This window comes from Phyllobates terribilis, unplaced genomic scaffold (assembly GCF_046119375.1).
Source record: "Phyllobates terribilis strain yellow unplaced genomic scaffold, ASM4611937v1 Scaffold_94__1_contigs__length_6153435, whole genome shotgun sequence".
In the NCBI taxonomy this organism is placed as follows: domain Eukaryota; kingdom Metazoa; phylum Chordata; class Amphibia; order Anura; family Dendrobatidae; genus Phyllobates; species Phyllobates terribilis.
In genome coordinates, this window is record NW_027362854.1 from 3594702 (window position 1) to 3610856 (window position 16155).

A 16155-nucleotide genomic window follows, 5' to 3' on the forward strand; every position below is an offset into this window, starting at 1 on the left:
CTGCCCCTGTGTTACGACCCTCTGCGGGTCAGCAGGGGAGTGCGGAGCCTCTCGGAGACCCACCTGACGAGGACCTAAATGGTCAGCCTATGGAGACCCAGTGTAACCTTTCTCACAATATCCTTCCGAGCTACACCCCAGTAGCGTCGGGTCTTAATTTAAGTGAATGTTCCTTCTCCGATGATGAAGACTCTTTGATAACGGTGGATTCAGAAGAGGGCGTTGGTGAAAGTCCAAGTGGTCTGATCCGTCCATCGGATAGGTAAAGTCCAGTTTTTGTTTCTTCCTAACCATTTGTTATGATGGCTGACATTAGTGGTGTTTCCCTCAATGTGAGAGGCATAGGATCCAAGACCAGAAGAGCTACTGTTTTACATTTTTTAACCTGTTTTACAGCTTCTGTTTTCTTTTTACAAGAATGTCATATCCCTCATAAGATTTCTTACAAAAAATATAAGGAAGAGTGGAAACATGGTCCATCGGTCTGGTCTGGATCAAATGCAACCGGATCAGCCGGGGTAGCTATACTTTTTAAGGGAAATGTGTCTATTGATTTTATCCAAGATATTTTACCGGGTCGTATTCTTTTAGTTAAGGCTTTTATTGATGGGACAAGATGGCAGTTTTTAAATTTTTATGGGTCACCTGATAAAAATGAAAGGGCTGATATGCTGGAAATTTTATCTTTATTTATTAACATTTCAGAACCTTTTATCCTGGCAGGTGATTTTAATTGTATTTTAAAAGGCGAAAGCCGACGCTCCGGTTCCGTGAGTAGAAATTATGACAAAACGTCTGGAATGTTAAGCAATATTATAAATGATTGTAAATTAACTGATGTGTATAAAGAATGTAACAAGGATAGCCCTATAGACGCTGGTTTCACCTGGAGCAATTCTACATGTAGCTCCAGGATAGATTTTGTTTTAGGTTCAGAAAAAATACTGGCAGTGAAATGTGAAGTTTTAACTAATATTTTCTCAGATCACAAGGTTTTATCTTTTAGAGTGAGGATTAATGGAAAGAAGAAATGTGGTAAGAAATCTTGGAAATTGAATGTGTCCCTTTTAAAAGATCCACAAATTTTATCGGATTTTATTGAGTTTTATGTAAACTGTAGAAAAAGGAAAAACCCCAATATTTCTTTTAGCTCCTGGTGGGATAGAATGAAAATAAGCATTAAAGATTTCTTTATAAAGAAAAGCATACAAAAAGCTAAAGAAAAGTTTGAGATCTATAATTTTCTTAATATCAGGTTACAGACATTGTACAAATTCAAAGACAATGGTCTGGATGTAGGTAATGATATATTGAGTCTTAAAGGAGAAATTTCAAAGTGGTTGGAACAAAAAGGAAAAGAACTGATTTTTCGTTCAAAGGTAAAACACGTAGAAGAGGATGAGACTTGTTCCAGGTATTTTTTTAAGAAAAACAAACAGGCGAAAACAATAATTGATAACATAAATGGAGATAATAATATCAACGTTATATTGGATAAGGTAAATGTCTATTTTAATGATCTTTTTAATGTAAAAACTGTAGACCATGATTTAATACACACTTTCCTGGGGGAGATCAAGTCCACCCTAGATGCTGATGCCCAAAGTTTTTTATCCCAACCTCTATGTGAGGAAGAGATTTTAGAAACCATGAAGAGTTTTAAAAATGGTAAAGTGCCGGGCCCTGATGGTATCCCCATAGAGTTTTATATAAGTTTTTATGATATTTTAAAAGATGATTTGTTTAATTTGTTTTCCGAAGTTTTTAATAATAAGGTTTTACTCAACTCATGGAAGAAAGGTGAGGTATCACTACTATACAAAAAAGGTGACAAAACGGATCTTAAAAACTGGAGGCCGATAACTCTTTTAAATAGTGATTACAAAATTATGGCTAAGATCTGTGCAAATCGGTTGAAAAAAGTGATACATAAAGTAATTCATGCAAATCAGGTATGCGGGGTACCTGGGCGTAGTATCTGGGACAATTTAAACCTGGTGAAAGATTGTATTGAAGATGTAAAAACCAGAAAGACAAAGATGTCAATCCTAGCGGTGGATTTTGAGAAAGCTTTTGACCGCGTGTCTCATTTTTATCTTTTTAAAGTTTTAGAAAAAATGGGCATTCCAGGTGGGTTTTTATTGTCTCTTAAAGCTTTTTATAATGATTGTACGAGTAAGATTTTAGTTAATGGTTTTAAAACAAAAGAGGTAGTTTTAAAATCAGGGGTGAAGCAGGGTTGCCCTTTGTCCCCCCTGCTTTTTATATGTGCTATAGAACCCCTTTTATGTACAATACGCCGGGATAAGCAAATATGTGGAGTACCCTTACCCGGAGGGAACGGTCTACAAGTTAAAGTTGTAAGCTATATGGATGATGTAGCAGTGTTTGGATGTGATGTACCTTCAATACAAAAAACGATAAGCCAAATTCAGTCTTTTTATACAGTTTCCGGTTTTAAAATTAATCTTACTAAATGTAATATTTTAAATGTCGGGGGGATGAGTTTACATGATGTACCAATTGCAGTTACAGATTCCATTACTATTTTAGGTGTTTCTTTTAATGAATCTAATAATGGTTTTAATAGCTGGGATGCGGCAGCACAGAAAATTAATCAGAAAATCTGCATGTGGAATATGAGAAAGCTGTCAATGGAAGGTAAAGTTCTGATTGTAAAAATGGTGATATTACCTATCCTGTTATATCTTAGTTTGGTGTTCCCCCCTCCTACAAATTTGTTGAAACGAATTACAAAAGTATGTTTTACCTTTTTTTGGGGCTCAAAAATGGAGAAACTCAAAAGAGAAATTGTGACAAAGCCAAAGGTTAAAGGTGGGAAAGATTTCCCTGTTTTAGATAAGTTTCTTTTAATACATTTTTTCTGTTTCTGTTTTAAAACCCTTTTTAAAGATAATCACCTTTCCTATTTTATGCGTTTTAACACTGGTTTTCTCATGAGAAGGTTTGGTTGGTTTGAAACGGTTTTATCCTTTCCTTATGCTTTTAACCTGCCTGCACATTATGAGATTTTAAAGAAAATTATTCTTGATTTTAATTTGAATAAGAAACAGACAGGGGATCTATGTAACAGCAAGACACTACTCAAACAAATTAGTACTGATGTGACGTTGTGTGATATTGAACGTTATGATGATGACAAAACTGTACACATATGGAAAATGATTAACGCCCCTTATCTTTTTAATGTACAGAAAGACATGTCTTGGAGCTGCGCACACCACTGTCTTCCTTGCCGGGCATTCCAGTACAGAAGAGGTTTTGTGAGGTCTGCCATCTGCCCAAGAGAAGGTTGTCAAGAAGAAGAGACAGTGAAGCATCTTTTATGGACTTGTGCTTTTGCTAAAGAGTTCTGGAGAAGATTAATCCCCCTGCTGGAGAAAATGGTGGACCTCAAGGACTTTAATTTTGCATCAGTGTTATATGGTCTTCTGGAATGCCCAACAATGGACCAAAAAATAATGGCGTGGAAGACAGTGAATTGTGCCAAGATAGCGCTCTGGAATGCTAGAAATATTGCTGTTTTTAAACATGAAATGTTACCAGTAGATGATGTTTTAGCCTTTTGTAAAAGTGAAATGTACATATACTATTTATTGGACAGGAAAAAGAATGTAACATTGGCAGGCAAATGGCTTTTTAACCTATGGAATATTTGAAGTCTTGTAAAATTTGCTGTGATGGAATTTTTATTTTTCTTTGAAGTCCCGAAAGTGTAATGTGGATGTAATGGTCTTATTTCTGTAATTTGTTAAATTTTAAATAAACGGTTTTTATCCCCATGTGGGGGATAGCCAAATTAAAAAAAAAAAAAATCTGTTCTTATCAGTTTAATATCTGATACGTCCCCTATCTGGGGACCATATATTAAATGGATTTTTAGAACAGGGAGATGGAAAAAGAGCTTGCTCTGTCCACTCCACGCATTGACCTGGTATTGCAGTATCTCCAGGACCGGTGCACCCCTTCTTTAATGCAGTTTCTAAAATCAGAAAGTATTGAATTCAATGTTTTTTGTTCATTTTGCTTGTTTGTCGGATTTTGGGATGGACTCTTTGGCTTTGCTTTTCTTCTCCTCATTGGATTTTTCATGTTCAAAGTTGCAGAAGCCAGATGACAAGCTAATTTTGGTTCAACTTCAGCAACTGTGCATTGCATTGCCATGTAATGTAACGCAATGCTATCTTTCTAGCTCTCCCTCTTTACTTCCTTTTGGATAAACAGACATATTAGGCAAGCATTTTGGAGCTTTCACCTAAATAACTACAGGTGGTGAGATAAGCTGCACAATATAATTGACCTTTCAGTATATTGTTGCACACACACCATCTATTTAGCAAATGCCCTTGTTATCAACAGTAGCCTTTTAAACTCACCTGAGCTAACAGGTATGTGCGCTGGTTACTCTGCTGCGCTTAAAATTTCTTTTTTGGTTTGCTACAATGCCTTTTCTGAAACGTTGTCTCCCTCTGCTGGAACACTGACTTCTTTCAATTAATGCCTGCAGACTATAAAAGAGAACCCAACCCAAAAAGTTTGGTTGATTAGTCTGTGGCATTCTGTTAAACTGTTGCTTATGGCGGTCTCTGTGAGCTTCTCAGCGACATTCAGCCAGCCAGGTATCCTGCCTGCAGTAGATGGAATGTGGCAATGGAACGCTGGCTGCGCGTGTCATAATAGGCTCTGAGCCTTTATATACCTGCGCACAGCAGCAGCCACCTTCAGTCTGCTGCTGGACAGCCAGCAGCAGCAGGAGAGGTAAGTAATCAGCAGCCCTCCTGCTAAGGGTAGACAGCTTCTCGTTCCACCCCACCCCCCGCCTTAATTGGTTCTCCTCCCTTCCAACGGTGTTGAGGCGGGTGGGAACAGCAGGGGGTGAGGGTGCTGTGTTTAAAGAGGTGGAGTTATGCAGATCTAAAACGCGTGGATTGCAGCAGCAGCAAGCCGAAAAGTGCAGGCATGTAAGGGATCTAGAGGTTGACAACATGATTTCTTAACGGGAGTCCAGGAGCTCATCTCCACAAATGGACTCTTCAGGATCCTTGGGTGGCTCCGTAGTTCGAAACCAATTCTGGTTATCGCTTCTCGGCCTTTTGGCTAAGATCAAGTGTAGTATCTGTTCTTATCAGTTTAATATCTGATACGTCCCCTATCTGGGGACCATATATTAAATGGATTTTTAGAACAGGGAGATGGAAAAAGAGCTTGCTCTGTCCACTCCACGCATTGACCTAGTATTGCAGTATCTCCAGGACCGGTGCACCCCTTCTTTAATGCAGTTTCTAAAATCAGAAAGTATTGAATTCAATGTTTTTTGTTCATTTTGCTTGTTTGTCAGATTTTGGGATGGACTCTTTGGCTTTGCTTTTCTTCTCCTCATTGGATTTTTCATGTTCAAAGTTGCAGAAGCCAGATGACAAGCTCATTTTGGTTCAACTTCAGCAACTGTGCATTGCATTGCCATGTAATGTAACGCAATGCTATCTTTCTAGCTCTCCCTCTTTACTTCCTTTTGGATAAACAGACATATTAGGCAAGCATTTTGGAGCTTTCACCTAAATAACTACAGGTGGTGAGATAAGCTGCACAATATAATTGACCTTTCAGTATATTGTTGCACACACACCATCTATTTAGCAAATGCCCTTGTTATCAACAGCAGCCTTTTAAACTGACCTGAGCTAACAGGTATGTGCGCTGGTTACTCTGCTGCGCTTAAAATTTCTTTTTTGGTTTGCTACAATGCCTTTTCTGAAACGTTGTCTCCCTCTGCTGGAACACTGACTTCTTTCAATTAATGCCTGCAGACTATAAAAGAGAACCCAACCCAAAAAGTTTGGTTGATTAGTCTGTGGCATTCTGTTAAACTGTTGCTTATGGCGGTCTCTGTGAGCTTCTCAGCGACATTCAGCCAGCCAGGTATCCTGCCTGCAGTAGATGGAATGTGGCAATGGAACGCTGGCTGCGCGTGTCATAATAGGCTCTGAGCCTTTATATACCTGCGCACAGCAGCAGCCACCTTCAGTCTGCTGCTGGACAGCCAGCAGCAGCAGGAGAGTTAAGTAATCAGCAGCCCTCCTGCTAAGGGTAGACAGCTGCTCGTTCCACCCCACCCCCCGCCTTAATTGGTTCTCCTCCCTTCCAACGGTGTTGAGGCGGGTGGGAACAGCAGGGGGTGAGGGTGCTGTGTTTAAAGAGGTGGAGTTATGCAGATCTAAAACGCGTGGATTGCAGCAGTAGCAAGCCGAAAAGTGCAGGCATGTAAGGGATCTAGAGGTTGACAACATGTCTTCTTAACGGGAGTCCAGGAGCTCATCTCCACAAATGGACTCTTCAGGATCCTTGGGTGGCTCCGTAGTTCGAAACCAATTCTGGTTATCGCTTCTCGGCCTTTTGGCTGAGACCAAGTGCTTCACAGCAGGAGGTTTCAGTTGAAGGGCACTCAGGTACCCCTCTCCTTGGCCTGGCAGGATCGTCCACTTCGGTGGGCTTCACCTGCCTGCTGCTATTAGGGAGAGGGATTAGTCCTAGGGTAACGGGCAGCGATCCCCCAGCCTTCAGGTGCTTTATCTCAAAGCTCTGAAGGCGCAGATTGCAGGCGGTTGCAATTTGCATTTTGTTGCGCCATACCATGGAGGTTGACCCCAACCTCGTGCCTCTATATGCGAGGCTTAAGAACACCATAAGGGTCCGCTTTACGGCTGGTGGTTCCGATATGCGGAATCTGGGATATGTAGTCCAGGACGTGCTTGAGAAACTGCTCCACGTCAGAACCAACGAAATCCTTTCTATCCAGGATTATCCTCGACGTGGAGATTATGATGTAACCTTTACTGGCGAAGGTATTTTCAAAGATGTTTTGTCCAGAGTTAAGTCGGTAGAAAATAGCCCTGGTCTAAAAGGGATTCAGATCATCGAGCACGTCCTGGATGAGGTAAAGATGGTGGTTGTGAAAATCTTCTCACCCTTCATAACAGCACCAGAGGTTATTTCCTTTTTGTCAGTTTATTTTAAAAGTGTGAAATTGATTGGGAAAGTGTTGAATGAGTTTAACATCTGGACCTCAAAATGGAAGTTTTTAGTAAAATGTGAAAGAGACCCTAAATTCCCTGGAGGTGTGAGACTTCCTCCAGCTCGATTTAAAATAGGGCAAACTAATGGGGATTTTTTTTTCTCAGGAATGCCACTTTTCTGTAGGTATTGTGGTCTCTATGGGCACTCTAAGGATAGTTGTGGTGCCACTTGTAGAAATTGTGCCAGTACTGAACATGACACAAAGGAGTGCCCAAATGAAAAAAAATGCTCTTTTTGTCGGACACCTGGTCATTTCTATTTTTCTTGCCCTCACAGGTTCAGAGAGGATGAACAAAAACAAAAGGAGAAGTCCAAGACATCCGGGAATGGACGGGCCAATCAGACCACCCCTCAGGAGGAGGAACAGCAACCTGGAGCCTCGGGAGGTGATAAGGGCGCTTCGACTAGTAACAATCCCTCCGAGTCAATGACAGGTAACTCACAGGAGCCCAGGAGCTGGCTGAAAGACCATAAGGAGGCTAAAAGGAAGGCTGAGAAAGAACATAAAGGGGCGGTCGGTAAGGCCAAAAAAGAACGCCAAAAGGCTGACACCGAGCCCAAAATTCCCACTGGGTCTCACGAGAGCGAGGGCGGTACGTGGCATTTGGTGAGGTCTCATAATAAGAAAAAGAATGGTTCCGTGGAGGTGGCTAATAGGGAGGAGATGGATACATCCCCTCACGGGGGTGTAGACTCTGGAATCCCGAGGTCCCGGGGCTCTGCTGCCCCAGGTGGGGCCCCGAACCTGGCTGCCTCCGGGGACTCTGAGGCTCCGCCATGTGCGCAGCCTGCCCCTGTGTTACGACCCTCTGCGGGTCAGCAGGGGAGTGCGGAGCCTCTCGGAGACCCACCTGACGAGGACCTAAATGGTCAGCCTATGGAGACCCAGTGTAACCTTTCTCACAATATCCTTCCGAGCTACACCCCAGTAGCGTCGGGTCTTAATTTAAGTGAATGTTCCTTCTCCGATGATGAAGACTCTTTGATAACGGTGGATTCAGAAGAGGGCGTTGGTGAAAGTCCAAGTGGTCTGATCCGTCCATCGGATAGGTAAAGTCCAGTTTTTGTTTCTTCCTAACCATTTGTTATGATGGCTGACATTAGTGGTGTTTCCCTCAATGTGAGAGGCATAGGATCCAAGACCAGAAGAGCTACTGTTTTACATTTTTTAACCTGTTTTACAGCTTCTGTTTTCTTTTTACAAGAATGTCATATCCCTCATAAGATTTCTTACAAAAAATATAAGGAAGAGTGGAAACATGGTCCATCGGTCTGGTCTGGATCAAATGCAACCGGATCAGCCGGGGTAGCTATACTTTTTAAGGGAAATGTGTCTATTGATTTTATCCAAGATATTTTACCGGGTCGTATTCTTTTAGTTAAGGCTTTTATTGATGGGACAAGATGGCAGTTTTTAAATTTTTATGGGTCACCTGATAAAAATGAAAGGGCTGATATGCTGGAAATTTTAACTTTATTTATTAACATTTCAGAACCTTTTATCCTGGCAGGTGATTTTAATTGTATTTTAAAAGGCGAAAGCCGACGCTCCGGTTCCGTGAGTAGAAATTATGACAAAACGTCTGGAATGTTAAGCAATATTATAAATGATTGTAAATTAACTGATGTGTATAAAGAATGTAACAAGGATAGCCCTATAGACGCTGGTTTCACCTGGAGCAATTCTACATGTAGCTCCAGGATAGATTTTGTTTTAGGTTCAGAAAAAATACTGCCAGTGAAATGTGAAGTTTTAACTAATATTCTCTCAGATCACAAGGTTTTATCTTTTAGAGTGAGGATTAATGGAAAGAAGAAATGTGGTAAGAAATCTTGGAAATTGAATGTGTCCCTTTTAAAAGATCCACAAATTTTATCAGATTTTATTGAGTTTTATGTAAACTGTAGAAAAAGGAAAAACCCCAATATTTCTTTTAGCTCCTGGTGGGATAGAATGAAAATAAGCATTAAAGATTTCTTTATAAAGAAAAGCATACAAAAAGCTAAAGAAAAGTTTGAGATCTATAATTTTCTTAATATCAGGTTACAGACATTGTACAAATTCAAAGACAATGGTCTGGATGTAGGTAATGATATATTGAGTCTTAAAGGAGAAATTTCAAAGTGGTTGGAACAAAAAGGAAAAGAACTGATTTTTCGTTCAAAGGTAAAACACGTAGAAGAGGATGAGACTTGTTCCAGGTATTTTTTTAAGAAAAACAAACAGGCGAAAACAATAATTGATAACATAAATGGAGATAATAATATCAACGTTATATTGGATAAGGTAAATGTCTATTTTAATGATCTTTTTAATGTAAAAACTGTAGACCATGATTTAATACACACTTTCCTGGGGGAGATCAAGTCCACCCTAGATGCTGATGCCCAAAGTTTTTTATCCCAACCTCTATGTGAGGAAGAGATTTTAGAAACCATGAAGAGTTTTAAAAATGGTAAAGTGCCCGGCCCTGATGGTATCCCCATAGAGTTTTATATAAGTTTTTATGATATTTTAAAAGATGATTTGTTTAATTTGTTTTCCGAAGTTTTTAATAATAAGGTTTTACTCAACTCATGGAAGAAAGGTGAGGTATCACTACTATACAAAAAAGGTGACAAAACGGATCTTAAAAACTGGAGGCCGATAACTCTTTTAAATAGTGATTACAAAATTATGGCTAAGATCTGTGCAAATCGGTTGAAAAAAGTGATACATAAAGTAATTCATGCAAATCAGGTATGCGGGGTACCTGGGCATAGTATCTGGGACAATTTAAACCTGGTGAAAGATTGTATTGAAGATGTAAAAACCAGAAAGACAAAGATGTCAATCCTAGCGGTGGATTTTGAGAAAGCTTTTGACCGCGTGTCTCATTTTTATCTTTTTAAAGTTTTAGAAAAAATGGGCATTCCGGGTGGGTTTTTATTGTCTCTTAAAGCTTTTTATAATGATAGTACGAGTAAGATTTTAGTTAATGGTTTTAAAACAAAAGAGGTAGTTTTAAAATCAGGGGTGAAGCAGGGTTGCCCTTTGTCCCCCCTGCTTTTTATATGTGCTATAGAACCCCTTTTATGTACAATACGCCGGGATAAGCAAATATGTGGAGTACCCTTACCCGGAGGGAACGGTCTACAAGTTAAAGTTGTAAGCTATATGGATGATGTAGCAGTGTTTGGATGTGATGTACCTTCAATACAAAAAACGATAAGCCAAATTCAGTCTTTTTGTACAGTTTCCGGTTTTAAAATTAATCTTACTAAATGTAATATTTTAAATGTCGGGGGGATGAGTTTACATGATGTACCAATTGCAGTTACAGATTCCATTACTATTTTAGGTGTTTCTTTTAATGAATCTAATAATGGTTTTAATAGCTGGGATGCGGCAGCACAGAAAATTAATCAGAAAATCTGCATGTGGAATATGAGAAAGCTGTCAATGGAAGGTAAAGTTCTGATTGTAAAAATGGTGATATTACCTATCCTGTTATATCTTAGTTTGGTGTTCCCCCCTCCTACAAATTTGTTGAAACGAATTACAAAAGTATGTTTTACCTTTTTTTGGGGCTCAAAAATGGAGAAACTCAAAAGAGAAATTGTGACAAAGCCAAAGGTTAAAGGTGGGAAAGATTTCCCTGTTTTAGATAAGTTTCTTTTAATACATTTTTTCTGTTTCTGTTTTAAAACCCTTTTTAAAGATAATTACCTTTCCTATTTTATGCGTTTTAACACTGGTTTTCTCATGAGAAGGTTTGGTTGGTTTGAAACGGTTTTATCCTTTCCTTATGCTTTTAACCTACCTGCACATTATGAGATTTTAAAGAAAATTATTCTTGATTTTAATTTGAATAAGAAACAGACAGGGGATCTATGTAACAGCAAGACACTACTCAAACAAATTAGTACTGATGTGACGTTGTGTGATATTGAACGTTATGATGATGACAAAACTGTACACATATGGAAAATGATTAACGCCCCTTATCTTTTTAATGTACAGAAAGACATGTCTTGGAGCTGCGCACACCACTGTCTTCCTTGCCGGGCATTCCAGTACAGAAGAGGTTTTGTGAGGTCTGCCATCTGCCCAAGAGAAGGTTGTCAAGAAGAAGAGACAGTGAAGCATCTTTTATGGACTTGTGCTTTTGCTAAAGAGTTCTGGAGAAGATTAATCCCCCTGCTGGAGAAAATGGTGGACCTCAAGGACTTTAATTTTGCATCAGTGTTATATGGTCTTCTGGAATGCCCAACAATGGACCAAAAAATAATGGCGTGGAAGACAGTGAATTGTGCCAAGATAGCGCTCTGGAATGCTAGAAATATTGCTGTTTTTAAACATGAAATGTTACCAGTAGATGATGTTTTAGCCTTTTGTAAAAGTGAAATGTACATATACTATTTATTGGACAGGAAAAAGAATGTAACATTGGCAGGCAAATGGCTTTTTAACCTATGGAATATTTGAAGTCTTGTAAAATTTGCTGTGATGGAATTTTTATTTTTCTTTGAAGTCCCGAAAGTGTAATGTGGATGTAATGGTTTTATTTCTGTAATTTGTTAAATTTTAAATAAACGGTTTTTATCCCCATGTGGGGGATAGCCAAATTAAAAAAAAAAATCTGTTCTTATCAGTTTAATATCTGATACGTCCCCTATCTGGGGACCATATATTAAATGGATTTTTAGAACAGGGAGATGGAAAAAGAGCTTGCTCTGTCCACTCCACGCATTGACCTGGTATTGCAGTATCTCCAGGACCGGTGCACCCCTTCTTTAATGCAGTTTCTAAAATCAGAAAGTATTGAATTCAATGTTTTTTGTTCATTTTGCTTGTTTGTCGGATTTTGGGATGGACTCTTTGGCTTTGCTTTTCTTCTCCTCATTGGATTTTTCATGTTCAAAGTTGCAGAAGCCAGATGACAAGCTCATTTTGGTTCAACTTCAGCAACTGTGCATTGCATTGCCATGTAATGTAACGCAATGCTATCTTTCTAGCTCTCCCTCTTTACTTCCTTTTGGATAAACAGACATATCAGGCAAGCATTTTGGAGCTTTCACCTAAATAACTACAGGTGGTGAGATAAGCTGCACAATATAATTGACCTTTCAGTATATTGTTGCACACACACCATCTATTTAGCAAATGCCCTTGTTATCAACAGCAGCCTTTTAAACTCACCTGAGCTAACAGGTATGTGCGCTGGTTACTCTGCTGCGCTTAAAATTTCTTTTTTGGTTTGCTACAATGCCTTTTCTGAAACGTTGTCTCCCTCTGCTGGAACACTGACTTCTTTCAATTAATGCCTGCAGACTATAAAAGAGAACCCAACCCAAAAAGTTTGGTTGATTAGTCTGTGGCATTCTGTTAAACTGTTGCTTATGGCGGTCTCTGTGAGCTTCTCAGCGACATTCAGCCAGCCAGGTATCCTGCCTGCAGTAGATGGAATGTGGCAATGGAACGCTGGCTGCGCGTGTCATAATAGGCTCTGAGCCTTTATACACCTGCGCACAGCAGCAGCCACCTTCAGTCTGCTGCTGGACAGCCAGCAGCAGCAGGAGAGGTAAGTAATCAGCAGCCCTCCTGCTAAGGGCAGACAGCTGCTCGTTCCACCCCACCCCCCGCCTTAATTGGTTCTCCTCCCTTCCAACGGTGTTGAGGCGGGTGGGAACAGCAGGGGGTGAGGGTGCTGTGTTTAAAGAGGTGGAGTTATGCAGATCTAAAACGCGTGGATTGCAGCAGTAGCAAGCCGAAAAGTGCAGGCATGTAAGGGATCTAGAGGTTGACAACATGTCTTCTTAACGGGAGTCCAGGAGCTCATCTCCACAAATGGACTCTTCAGGATCCTTGGGTGGCTCCGTAGTTCGAAACCAATTCTGGTTATCGCTTCTCGGCCTTTTGGCTAAGATCAAGTGTAGTATCTGTTCTTATCAGTTTAATATCTGATACGTCCCCTATCTGGGGACCATATATTAAATGGATTTTTAGAACAGGGAGATGGAAAAAGAGCTTGCTCTGTGCACTCCACGCATTGACCTGGTATTGCAGTATCTCCAGGACCGGTGCACCCCTTCTTTAATGCAGTTTCTAAAATCAGAAAGTATTGAATTCAATGTTTTTTGTTCATTTTGCTTGTTTGTCGGATTTTGGGATGGACTCTTTGGCTTTGCTTTTCTTCTCCTCATTGGATTTTTCATGTTCAAAGTTGCAGAAGCCAGATGACAAGCTCATTTTGGTTCAACTTCAGCAACTGTGCATTGCATTGCCATGTAATGTAACGCAATGCTATCTTTCTAGCTCTCCCTCTTTACTTCCTTTTGGATAAACAGACATATTAGGCAAGCATTTTGGAGCTTTCACCTAAATAACTACAGGTGGTGAGATAAGCTGCACAATATAATTGACCTTTCAGTATATTGTTGCACACACACCATCTATTTAGCAAATGCCCTTGTTATCAACAGCAGCCTTTTAAACTCACCTGAGCTAACAGGTATGTGCGCTGGTTACTCTGCTGCGCTTAAAATTTCTTTTTTGGTTTGCTACAATGCCTTTTCTGAAACGTTGTCTCCCTCTGCTGGAACACTGACTTCTTTCAATTAATGCCTGCAGACTATAAAAGAGAACCCAACCCAAAAAGTTTGGTTGATTAGTCTGTGGCATTCTGTTAAACTGTTGCTTATGGCGGTCTCTGTGAGCTTCTCAGCGACATTCAGCCAGCCAGGTATCCTGCCTGCAGTAGATGGAATGTGGCAATGGAACGCTGGCTGCGCGTGTCATAATAGGCTCTGAGCCTTTATATACCTGCGCACAGCAGCAGCCACCTTCAGTCTGCTGCTGGACAGCCAGCAGCAGCAGGAGAGGTAAGTAATCAGCAGCCCTCCTGCTAAGGGTAGACAGCTGCTCGTTCCACCCCACCCCCCGCCTTAATTGGTTCTCCTCCCTTCCAACGGTGTTGAGGCGGGTGGGAACAGCAGGGGGTGAGGGTGCTGTGTTTAACCCCTTAAGCCCCGCGGGTGGTTTGCACGTTAATGACCGGGCCAATTTTTACAATTCTGACCACTGTCACTTTATGAGGTAATAACTCTGGAACGCTTCAACGGATCCCCCTGATTCTGAGATTATTTTTTCGTGACATATTGTACTTCATGATTGTGGAAAAATTTCTTCGATATCACTTGCGTTTATTTGTGAAAAAAACGGAAATTTGGCGAAAATTTTGAAAATTTTGCAATTTTCAAAATTTGAATTTTTAAGCCCTGAAATCAGAGCGATATGTCACACAAAAGAGTTAATAAATAACATTTCCCACATGTCTACTTTACATCAGCACAATTTTGGAACCAAAATTTTTTTTGTTAGGGAGCTATAAGGGTTAAAAGTTGACCAGCGATTTCTCATTTTTCCAACAAAATTTACAAAACCATTTTTTTAGGGACCACATCACATTTGAAGTCACTTTGAGGGGTCTTTATGACAGAAAATACCCAAAAGTGACACCATTCTAAAAACTGCACCCCTCAAGGTGCTCAAAACCACATTCAAGAACTTTATTAACCCTTCAGGTGCTTCACAGGAATTTTTTGAATGTGGAAGAAAAAAATGAACATTTAACTTTTTTCACAAAAATGTTAATTTAGACCCAATTTTTTTTATTTTCACAGGGGTAACAAGAAAAAATGGACCCCAAAATTTGTTGTGCAATTTTCCCTGGGCACGCAGATACCCAATATTTGGGGAAAAAATACTGTTTGGGCGCACGGCAGGGCTCGGAAGGGAAGGAGCGCTATTTGACTTTTTGATTGTAAAATTTGCTTGAATAATTAGCGGACGCCATGTTGTGTTTGGAGAGCCCATGTGTGCCCAAACTTTGGAGTTCCCCCACAAGTGACCCCATTTTGGAAACTAGACCCCCCAAGGCACCTATCTAGATGCATAGTGAGCACTTGGAACCCCCAGGTGCTTCACAAATTGATTCGTAACAATGAAAAAGTGAAAAAAAAAAACACTTTTTCATTTTTATGAATCAATTTGTGAAGCACCTGGGGGTTCCAACTGCTCACTATGCATCTAGATAGGTGCCTTGGGGGGTCTAGTTTCCAAAATGGGGTCACTTGTGGGAGAGCTCCAATGTTTGGGCACACAGGGACTCTCTAAATGCAACATGGTATCCGCTAACAAATTGAATGGAAAATCGGCTCAAATTGTTAGCGGACGCCACATTGCGTTTGGAGAGCCCCTCTGTGCCCAAACTTTGGAGCTCCCCCACAAGTGACCCCATTTTGGAAACTAGACCCCCCAAGGCACCTTTCTAGATGCATAGTGAGCACTTGGAACCCCCAGGTGCTTCACAAATTGATTCGTAATAATGAAAAAGTGAAAAAAAAAACACTTTTTCATTTTTACGAATTAATTTGTGAAGCACCTAGGGGTTCCAAGTGCTCACTATGAATCTAGATAGGTGCCTTGGGGGGTCTAGTTTCCAAAATGGGGTCACTTGTGGGGGAGCTCCAATGTTTGGGCACACAGGGACTCTCCAAATGCAACATGATATCCGCTAACAATTTGAGCCGACAATTTGTTAGCGGATATCATGTTGCATTTGGAGAGTCCCTGTGTGCCCAAACATTGGAGCTCCCCCACAAGTGACCCCATTTTGGAAACTAGACCCCCCAAGGCACCTATCTAGATTCATAGTGAGCACTTGGAACCCCAGGTGCTTCACAAATTGATTCATAAAAATGAAAGTGTTTTTTTTTTCACTTTTTCATTTTTACGAATCAATTTGTGAAGCACCTGGGGGTTCCAAGTGCTCACTATGCATCTAGAAAGGTGCCTTGGGGGGTCTAGTTTCCAAAATGGGGTCACTTGTGGGGGAGCTCCAAAGTTTGGGCACAGAGGGGCTCTCCAAACGCAATGTGGTGTCCGCTAACAATTTGAGCCGATTTTCCATTTAATTTGTTAGCGGATACCATGTTGCATTTAGAGAGTCCCTGTGTGCCCAAACATTGGAGCTCCCCCACAAGTGACCCCATTTTGGAAACTAGACCCCCCAAGGC

General features: G+C 40.5%; 3 non-coding genes and 1 pseudogene across 3 annotated transcripts; all 4 read left to right on the forward strand.

Moving 5' to 3' along the window:
- The first annotated feature begins 3787 nt into the window (after positions 1–3787).
- LOC141197929 (U2 spliceosomal RNA) lies at positions 3788–3989 on the forward strand (annotated as a pseudogene).
- A 1109-nt stretch (positions 3990–5098) lies between these two features.
- LOC141198512 (U2 spliceosomal RNA) lies at positions 5099–5289 on the forward strand. Its single transcript, XR_012270459.1, has one exon. It is a non-coding gene; the product is annotated as a U2 spliceosomal RNA (small nuclear RNA).
- Positions 5290–11679: 6390 nt separating this feature from the next.
- On the forward strand, positions 11680–11869 carry LOC141197901 (U2 spliceosomal RNA). Its single transcript, XR_012269922.1, has one exon. It is a non-coding gene; the product is annotated as a U2 spliceosomal RNA (small nuclear RNA).
- A 1109-nt stretch (positions 11870–12978) lies between these two features.
- Positions 12979–13169, forward strand: LOC141198476 (U2 spliceosomal RNA). Its single transcript, XR_012270425.1, has one exon. It is a non-coding gene; the product is annotated as a U2 spliceosomal RNA (small nuclear RNA).
- Positions 13170–16155: the final 2986 nt, after the last annotated feature.